The sequence below is a fragment of the Camellia sinensis genome, chromosome 10 (genome assembly GCF_055761805.1).
Source record: "Camellia sinensis isolate YWXY chromosome 10, ASM5576180v1, whole genome shotgun sequence".
NCBI lineage: Eukaryota > Viridiplantae > Streptophyta > Magnoliopsida > Ericales > Theaceae > Camellia > Camellia sinensis.
Window position 1 is genome coordinate 77,144,607 of NC_138970.1, and position 10,491 is coordinate 77,155,097.

Genomic DNA, 10,491 nt, shown 5'->3' on the forward strand with positions numbered 1-10,491 from the left:
TTCCTCTTTGAAAGCACTGAAAACTAACTGACAAATCAGGTCACAGACTGGACATTTTCATAAGCAAAAATATCGTCCACTTGCAACTTCGTGATTATTTATAATATTTTATGTGTCTCTAATATTTTCTGACTTATGTTCAAAATAATTAAAATAGATTGTAATTTTGGATTAAGCAATGCTAGTATATTTATCTCAAAATTTCTTTGTCATTTTATATTAGCTAAGTACATGACAATCCACATAGCTAATCACACATAATGGTAACAAAAAAAAAGAAAAAAATAATCATATTATATTTATGAAAATTTTAAAAATAATCATAGAAACTTTGTTTGACAAATTTTTTAGTTTATAAATTGGGAACCTCAAGTTTTTAATTTGGGTTCAAAATATAAACTCAAAAAAATTATTTTCATTGTTTTTATATATATATATTATTTATTTATTTATTTTTTTGGGTGTACAATGCACACTATTTGTAGCTTTACTACAAAATTACTTAAATATTTATGAATTTACATAAGTGATCTCACAAAAATGTATAAGATAAACACAAATTTGTGTAAGTCTTAAGTTTTCATGAACTTACTCGAATTTGTATTCAACTTACATATTTTTACATTATCACTTATATAAATTTATGAAAACTTATATAATTTTGTGATAAAATTATATACGTTGTGCATTCCACACCAGACCATTTTCCCATTTCGAAACTACTTGGAAACAAATTTCAACCATTTTATTGAATTCATTGTACTTGCAAACTGCCTTTTATTGCACTTTGATGTTCTTTACTCTGGTATTTGGTATTAGGCCCAGGCTTTTCTTCTGTTCAAAATCGGATTGGAGTGTACTATCTGGCTTCATAGGCCCACTATAGAGTATATATCGATAATTTGAACCGTTGAATAATTAGGACTCGTCGAGTATTTCATTTTTGCAAAAAATCATATTGATCGGACATAGATAGCTACTTGATTAGATCAAATTTGTGTTAACAATAATTATGATTTTAAAAATAAATTGTTGACACAAATGTAATCTGATTAAGTAATTATTGATATCTGATCAACGTAAATTTTTATAGAGATGAAATACTCGACGAGTCTTATATATTGAACGATTTGGATTATCAAGATGAATTTTGTAATGGGCCGCAGAGCTTTAATACTCCAATTGAAAAACCCAACTGGAGAGAAACTGAGTCCTTGGTATTATTATTAATTTCCTCAATTGTTCAGTTTGACTAAAGTCCAATATATTGAAAGATTAACAATAAGGTTATGGACACAAAATTGATCATAAAATTTAGGATAAATTATTAATAGATTTTCATAGTTAAATTTAATTGTCATTAAGTCCTATTAAAATAAGTTAAGCCTTGTTGGAGAACATGCTATTTTAGTAACTTTTTGAATTTTTGGCTAAAATATGAGATAAAAAAAAAAAACTAGTATGTTTAGAATGATTTTTTAATTTTTTACGAAAAGATGTGCAAAAAGTAGAGAAAAAAGAGAATTTTTAAATTTTTGGTATAGATTATTGGTTTTTTGATTTTTTTTAGTGACTTTTTGACTTTTAGGCTAAAAAGTGATGTTGTCAAATGATGCTTTAGTACAATTGTTGTTAAAAATAATTTTTCGTGACTATTTTTTGCATATATCGCTAAAAATTGATAATTAGTAACTTTTTTGTCACAATTTTTATAAATTGTAGCTAAAACTTACAATTAGTGACTATTTTTTGTAACATTCAAATTGTCACTGAAAATTGAAAATTAGTAGCTTTTCTTGTGACGATTTTTTTAAGGGCAAAGCACTATTAAATTCTAAATTTGGAAATGTTAAACCATTTATTATTGTGTTTATTTTCAAAGACTAATAGATCCCATTCCAATGTTAAAGACTTTAAAGTCCATGCTTTATGTGCTACGTATCAAAAAGTAAGGGGTAAATATGGGGTATTATTTGTGTTGAATTTACCAAAGAGGCCAACATCAAAATGGAGTGTCTCTCTTGTGTGAGTGCAAATAGAAGGTAATTTCTGGGTTGGGGATTGTGATCCCGATGTTACTGCGATTTTGATTCCGTGATTACCGAGATTTTTTTTGTTAGGGTTGGTAATGCTGATGTTAATTCCCAATTTAACATTTGATTGTCGCCGAAAACCCTAGTTTGCTTAAAACCTCATTTGTCAAAATTCGTTGCTTCCATTATCAAGTTGGGTTTGATTAGCGTCACATTCAGTAATTGGCATTGAATACGACATCTATACATCGTTGGCGCCGACGATCGTCGTGGTAACACATGGCGGCAGGTATGTAATGTATAGTTTGCTGATGTGTGCATGTGATTTTACGTTGTAGATTGTTGTCATCGACTTGTTACGTTGTATCCCCTCTTCGATTGGTTGATGTTGTTGTGTCCTTACATGTGATGTAGTATTGTTATAATGTGGACCAGTGTCCTGGTTTGAGTAAACATTGCGGTGGTTCTTTTCTCTTGTTATGGCCCAGTTGTGTGTTTTTTAAAGTTAGTGAGGGACCTTGCTTTTGGGTGATTTGGTAATGAGTGTGAAAAAGTGTGGAAATTGATTTTTTGTGGACTATGGCCACTTGTTTGGGTCGGGTTTGAGAATGAGTTAGTAATGAATGTTGTGTTGCTAAATTTAAATGTGTAAGTTTCTTGAATTACAATGAGGGGTGTACAATTGATTTGGGTGTGTCGATGTGGTGTATATGTTTGAGGGTGATGTGGTAATGAGTGGGTAAAAGTGAGAGGGTTGGCACTGGAATTTGAGAATAAGGTAGTAGTTGTTTTGGTGGAGTAAAAATTACAATGTTACTTTAAAGTTGTAAGTTCCTTGAATGCCAGTGACGGGTAATTTTTGGTTACGGTAATTATGTGGTAGACGTTGTGTGGTGGTATGTGTTTAGGTATTTCAAATGTTATGGCGTTTGTTTTACACAGTAGAATAACATCGTACCCCTTAGTGGTTTTTGTCCACGGTTAAAAAAATTGTTTTGGTCAAAATGTGGGAAAATGGTCGTTTAGAATATTGTGGTTAGATGTGCAAGCAACGGTCAGAGACACAGTGGCGCAACCAGTTAATGATTAAATAATGTTTTTGTATGACAAGTTTGTGGTGGATAGTTAGTGTTAGTATGTGTTGGTGATATGGTATTGGTTTGTTGATTGTTCTTGTGGTGATATTACGAATGTTGTGTTATTTGTTATTGTTGGTTAGTTGATTTTTCTTGTGTTGATTTAGTAATGTTACTGGTGGTGCAGGAAGTGTAAGCCGGTAGCGTGCGACACGCAAGGTGGAATGTAGAACTCCGTAATCATGTTCTTCAATTTAGACTTTAACTCGATTGGCAACAAGGAGACAATCAAAATTGCATTCAAAACAGACAGAGCAACTATGCGGCCTATGAAACAAGCTGTCATGGACACAAAGAAGCTAATGTACCGGTTGAATATCGCCGAAGTGATCAAAACCGTGTTGGAGTTCGATTTTGGTGATGGTCATATCAAGCAATTACAAACGACGCCGTTTTGGCTCATGATTGACACGATCCGAGTGCATAAATTGGATTCGAACGCATATAAGAAGTGTGATGTAATCATGTGCCGTATAATTTAGACATACAATATAACCGATGAGAAATTTTACATCAGGGGGAGAGGGCTACTGAGAAGAAGATGTTGCAAAGCTGATGTGTTTGTACATATGTGTGAAATTATTTTTCGTTACGACGGGTGAGTCCATTAGGTGGGCGTTTGTGCGGGTTATCGATAATTTGGAGACGTTACGGTTGTATGATTGGACAACAAAGATCCGAAACTCATTGGTTTCTTCATTGAATGAGGCCACAACAGGCCGGAATGGGTTACCAGGTGTGTGGTTACGTTACTGGTATGATTTTGATTTAAAGTACAAAAATACCCATAAACTATAAAACATTGACCACAAATAGTTGACGTTGTATTTACCATTACCAATGTTTTCAATTTGTAATTTCTCCTTTGTGAGCACACGGGCATTATAGAGCCGGATATGCGGAATGTTTCACCACGATTTTGCCGATGGAACCTTGGAAAAGTCATCGAGAAATTGAAAAGTGTGGAATTATCGATGGAGGGTTCCATAGAGGTATGACGTTCAACTTGTTGTTGAGTTATGTTATATGTTTGGTTGATTCGTAATTAATATATTGTATCGTTGTGTTTTTTCCCCAAGTTAATCTTGATAAACTTGTGGAGACTGTTATTGAAAGGTATTTCGTTAAGGTTTTTGTAGATGCACAAGGCGGTGTGGAACAAGGTAGGAAAGTGTTGGAAGTGAAGCCGGTGAGTGCGTGGGATGGGTTGGCTGCTAATGCAGTTAATGCCGTTGTGAACTTTGTTGAATTGAGTTTGGATTGTTGGCAGCTAGATTTGCCACATGGTGGTGAGGTTGAATGGATGTCGGACCTGAAGAAAGAAGAAATTTGCAATGCGCATTCATATGGTATCAACAATGAAGCTTGTTACAACCCAAACCTACCCCTAAAAGTTTAGGACATGATCGGCCTGTACTCAGGCCTCAACTTAAAATTTGAGAATATCATCTATTCAACAAAGGGGCCTAAAGCGAAAGCAATTAAATAATACAACGTCCATCGAGCCGTGCTTATATGTGAGGATCATTACACAACTTCCTGTAATCGGAGAAGTTCACATGCACTGTTCAGATAGAAATACAGTCCAAGGCAGGTATATGTACAAATAGTTAATAACTCAAAAGTTATATGACCATAAAATGTTCAACAAAGCCAGCAAAAACATTACAAAAATGTGGCACTGAACTCTTTAAGAAACAAAAAGAATCCACTTGGGATTACCCAAAAATGTCCAGAAAAAGGCGCATGAAGCTGACCTAGGGCTGGCCTCCAAGCTGACCACTTACAAAACATACATGAATACGGAATGAGTTAGGCTCAGTGAATAATAATAATGCAATAAAGCATATAAATGAGCATGTGTTTTGCAAAACGTGTATGTAATACATGTATGTCCTTTTTATCAATACCTTTCAAAATGGCCTCGGGCCTAATCATAATAATAGAATGGCCTCGGGCCCAGTAATAACAGAATGGCCTCGGGCCCAATATATTATACCATAATAAGTCCCATCTCATATCCACATTCCAATTCCAATTCTTGTAGCTCATTCATTCGAATAACATGACTTCAGAGAATCACGATTAGCGTATCAAAATAAATACAAGTGAGTATATCTTTACACTACTACTATTACTCATAGTGATCTTGTCATGTAGTAGTCCCTTCTGGCAAATGACCTATACATCCCACACATAAACTGATAAGTAATGCATTCCTTTCTTAGCTTATTGTCTTTCCTCTTTCTTTTATTTTGTTCATTCTCTATTCATTTTTTTAAGTCTTTGAGAGGGCTATTAACAGATTCAGAAGGCCAAAAGGGGTATCAAAAGATAGTAGAAATTTTCCACCCATTTCGGCACGTGCGGAGGTCCCCCACCGCATGTGTGGCCTCGTACATGCTTTTATTTCAAAAAGCCAACTTCTACCTTCCCTATTTTCCGCACGTGCGGTTGTGAGCCCCTCATGTGCGACTGTGCATCCCACACGTGTGGCTATGAGCCCTGCACGTGCTGTTCTAAATCTGTTTGTGTAGTCCGAAAATGCCCCAAAATAAAGCTTTCCAAACACATTTTCAAGGCTCAAATCAAGCAATTTCTCTTAAGAAAACATGATATAAGAATTGTGGACTCGCCTTTTTCTCGCGCCCCGCCTTTCGGAAAAGGGTTGGAAAAGAAAGGCCTCACAATTCGGACTCTTGCAGTTCTGAATCTAGTCTCACAAAGTACAATGTAAAATTGATAATCACCAAAGAGTCCAAATTCGACAAATCTTTTTGGAAAATCAATTTTAAATCAAATAATGCCAAAATTGGACTACTTTGCCAAATTACAGAGTAGCCACTTAAATATTTTATTTTTAGGAAAATCTAGGAAACCCTGACTCGTGCCAAAGGCCACGTGTCCGTCATCACCAAAGTTGCCTCGGTTCGGGAACTTAGGTACGAGAGGGGAAGGTCCTGAAATGAGCACCCTCGCTCGCCCAATCAAAGATTGGACTCTACTAATCATGATATGATGTTTTATAAACATTATATGTTCTTATTCTGATTATTAGACTAGTTTTACTATGTGATGCACATAAGCAAGTATAGACTAGTTTGCAAGACTTGGAACAATTCAACTCATGTTTGTTTGCGAAAATGGTTTGAACTTGCCACCCTCAAGTGAGCTTAAAGATGCGGATTTGCCACCAAACATAGTGGGCTTAAAATATAATTTGCCACTTAACAAAGTGGGCATAAAACACATATTTGTTGAATTGTTCCAATTCAAAGAACAAGCCTTCATCCACAGGCATTCATGCAATTTAGCATTTAAGCACACAGCATCATGGCAAGCATGCGAAACATGGCAACGTGGAAATCACACTCATGCAAGTATGCTAAAGCATAAAGACTTATCGAGTACTCTAAGCCAAAAAAAAAACTAGTTAGAAAGATGCATGATCCTAACTATACAAGATGTCTAATGCAACACATGCGATAATGCAATTAATAGGCTGGGCTACTATATGACATATGAATCAATTTGAACAACATGTGATTAAACACGTATTCAAAGAAGTATTGAAAGTGCAATGTAGTTTGAATGATGCGCTGAGCCTCTGTGCATGCAAGACAAATGAATGGATGCAAACATGCAAGCATAAGATATGCTAATTGAAAATGTCCCTAATCTAACCATCAAAAGCGATTAAATAAAAGGGAGAAAGACGTGAGATTGGAAGACATGCACACACGCACGCACACTTATTCCAACATTGCGCCCTCGTGAAGGAGGGTCCGAATGAATAAGCTAACTAGTTACACTAATTAAGCTAACTAATAGAAACCAAAACTAATTAACTATTCTAGTTAACTAATTATTACAAACCGAATTAAGCTAATTAATTACAAAACTAATTAATTAACTAAATAGTTACAACACTTGTATGAATGAATTAGCTACAACTAACTAATTAAGCAAAGCAAGTAAATGGCCTTGAGGGGCGATGGATGCATGCATGCTTGGCTTCTCCACCCGAAAGTGCCACTGCCTTGCCGTTGCAGCCTTTGTTTGCACATGTTTGATCACTGAAAATTGCACTAACTTCCAGAACACTTCTGCTCCACCTCAGGAACACACTGAGCAACTTTGTTCATTGATGGCCGGTCGGCTACTGCTGGTGGCCGTTCGGCTACCCCTTCCCTGAATTTCCTTTTTTGCTGCAATAGAGAGCAAACAGATGCAAAGCAGTGTATTCTCAAGGAATGTATGTACTGCTACCCTCGTTATCATCACACAAGCTCAAGGGAGTGTAGCTCTTGGTCCTCAAACCATCAACCAAGCATTTTCCATGCATGATGGCTAAGGAACCAAGATTATACAAGCTTAATGAATGCACAAACAAGACTAAAACAACCATCACCTTATCATACATGATCAAGGGCGACGGTGACCAAGGAAAGTGGCACATTTCAATCACTTCGAGTATGAAATGTCCCATTTTTCTTGTGTTCGAATTAACGTCCAATCCGAACACATGCAATGCAACATAAAAGATGTTTATCTTGCCTCTTTTATTTGTTCATTTTTGTTTACTCATTTTAGATGACCAATCCATTCTTTAATTGATTAGTCCAAAAGTGAGTGTCCTCTAATGGAAAGAAGGCTTAAACCACAAGTGCCTTAGGCATGAAAGAGACCTCATGCCACTGATAATGAACCCCCGAGGGGTTTAAACCATTAAGCATGAATGTCTCAATTTCACACTTAAGCAAACAAGTGGTTTAAGACCACTTTCAAAGCAAATGAAAAAGTGAAGAATAGAGGAAGATTGCAAAGATTTCAGTGCTGAAATGGAGTGCAAAATAACACTAAAACATGCTATCAACTCAAAAGAATGATGATCAAAGCATTAAAACATCAAACTAGTGAAGGAAATTGCACTACAACCATGCCATACAAGGCTCAAAGGACTTAACCAGCCCCAAAAAGAGCTAAATCAAGTCAAAATAGTAGCAAAAACATGTTGGACCAAAGCTAGGATAGGCTATAAAAACATGCTAACATGTAAGGCAACTAGGCATGCAAGTAAGACAATAAGGAGGGGAGGCTATCCCCTCCAATTTTGGATTTCAAAAGTAAGTTTTTGTCACTAAAAATCCTCTAAATTTCAGTGGTTTAAAAGCCCAAAAAGTTTGATTTGAAGGTGATGAAATATGGCACAAAAAGCTAAACAATTAAGTAACAAGAAAGGTAGACTACCCCTTAACACAAAATAGTCTTAAACCACCATTTTTAAACCATAAAAATAGAGTTTTTTGGACTCCAAAACCTACTCAAAGACTATGTAAAAAGATGGCAAAACAGGTATTTAAAACAAGCTTAAAATATAAGAGTTATACCTCTTGAAGACAAGATGCAATTTAGAGCAACAAAACAAGCTAAATCAAGCCCAAATCCCCTTCTAGAGCTCAAAGAGGGCCTCAAGAGACCTTAGCTCCAAGGTGGTCAAGTTTGACCAAGGGTTGATATGCAAAAGTATAGAGAAACTAGACTTTAAGGCACAAAATAAGGAGAGAGATAGAAATATATAGAGAGAGATTTTTGGTCTAAAATGTCTAACCCTCCAAAATGGGGGAGGACACCCCTTATATATAGAAAATCAAAGCTTAAGCTTGTATACATCATACCATACACGTGTATGAAGATGCAGCTCAGTGAGTAACAGCTGGCAAACAAATATCTAAAAACAAGGACCAATAGCCGTTGGCCGCCACTAGTGGTCGACAGGTCACCCTCCTCTCTAGGCAAGAGGTAACAAGCTCTTGGTCCAAAACCATGCACAAAACAACAAGGTTTAGAGGCTCAAAGACAAGGCGTTCCGCCGAGGGCTTCAGGCGCTCAAAACGAACACAAACAAACACAATCACCAAGTGCACAAACGATGACGTCCAAGTCTTGAGGACGGTCAAAAATGGGGTATCTACAGTTGCCCCTCTTTGACAGAACTCGGAAGTCATGAAATGACGTGAGTGAATGTTAAAGCCCAGAGTCAACCCATTTTTGACAAGACCGAAGACTTGGACAAACAAACAAGCAAAACAAAGAATGTTTGCACCCGCAGGTTGTTGTAGACACCCTATTTTTGACCGTCCTCAAGACTTGGACGTCATCGTTTGAACACTCGATAATCATTCATGCTCATGTTTGTTTTGAGTTCCCGGAGGTCTCGGCTGCGCGCGTTGCCTCAGGATCTCTTAACTTGTCTGTTTTGTGCTTGGTTGTGGACCAAGGACTTGTGGTTTTGCTTCTGAGGGAAGAGGGTGGCTTGTTGGCCATCCCCTCAACCCATCGGCTAAGGCATGATGCCATCGGCCTTGTTTTCTTGCCATCGGCCATAAGTGTTGGCCGATCGACACTCTTTTTGGTCGATCGGCAGTTTGTTTGGTCGATCGGCCATATTTTTGAGCCGAGACCTTTCCATCTGCTTTTTGCAGATATTTTATGTCAGCTGTGACAGCTGGTGGGCATAATTCCCATCCTCCATACACGTGTATGGATGGATTTGCTTCAAGACTCAAGCTTGTTGAACAAGCTTGAGAATTGAAATTCTATAAGAAGGGAGCCTCCCCTCCTTTTCCAGAGGTTCTGGGAATTTGATATACAAGTTCTATATCTATCTCTCTCTATATTTTACCTCTCTCTTGTTTTGCTCTTGTTTGTGCCCAAAAGTGTAGATTATTCACATTATTGCACACAAACACCTAGTAGAACACCATCCTTGGGTTGCTGAGGTCCTTAGGAGTTGGTTTCAGAGTTCTTGGAGTGGTTTAAGCTCAGAGAAGGGTGCTGGAGTTGTGTTCTTGAAGGTGTTCTTCAAGGGTGAGTTTCTACCTTTTAATTTCCCATTCTTGCTTAAGCTTTTGACCATACTTGCATGCTGTTTTAAGCTTAACTATAAACTACAATAAGTTCTAATTTTGTATTCTTAAGATGATTGTTTAAGGTCACTTTTGAGTTGGGGGTAGTTTGCCCCCTCTTAGGCCTTGTTTGGCCTTGTTTTGTGCCTTTCTTTTTGAGTTTTGGAACCATCTTGTTTGGTCTTCTCACCACTGAAATCCAGAGGATTTTCAGTGGTGGAGAAATGGTTTTAGAGTCTTGAATAGGAGAGGGACACTCCTCTCTCCTTGTCTCTCATTTGCTTATATTTATGGCTCATAATGGTAGCATGTTTGCTTAGCATGTTTTGGCTTCATTTCAGCAAGTATTTGGTGTTAGTTGGCCATGCTATACCTCTATTTTAAGTTGGTTTGATAGCCTCTTACATGCATCAT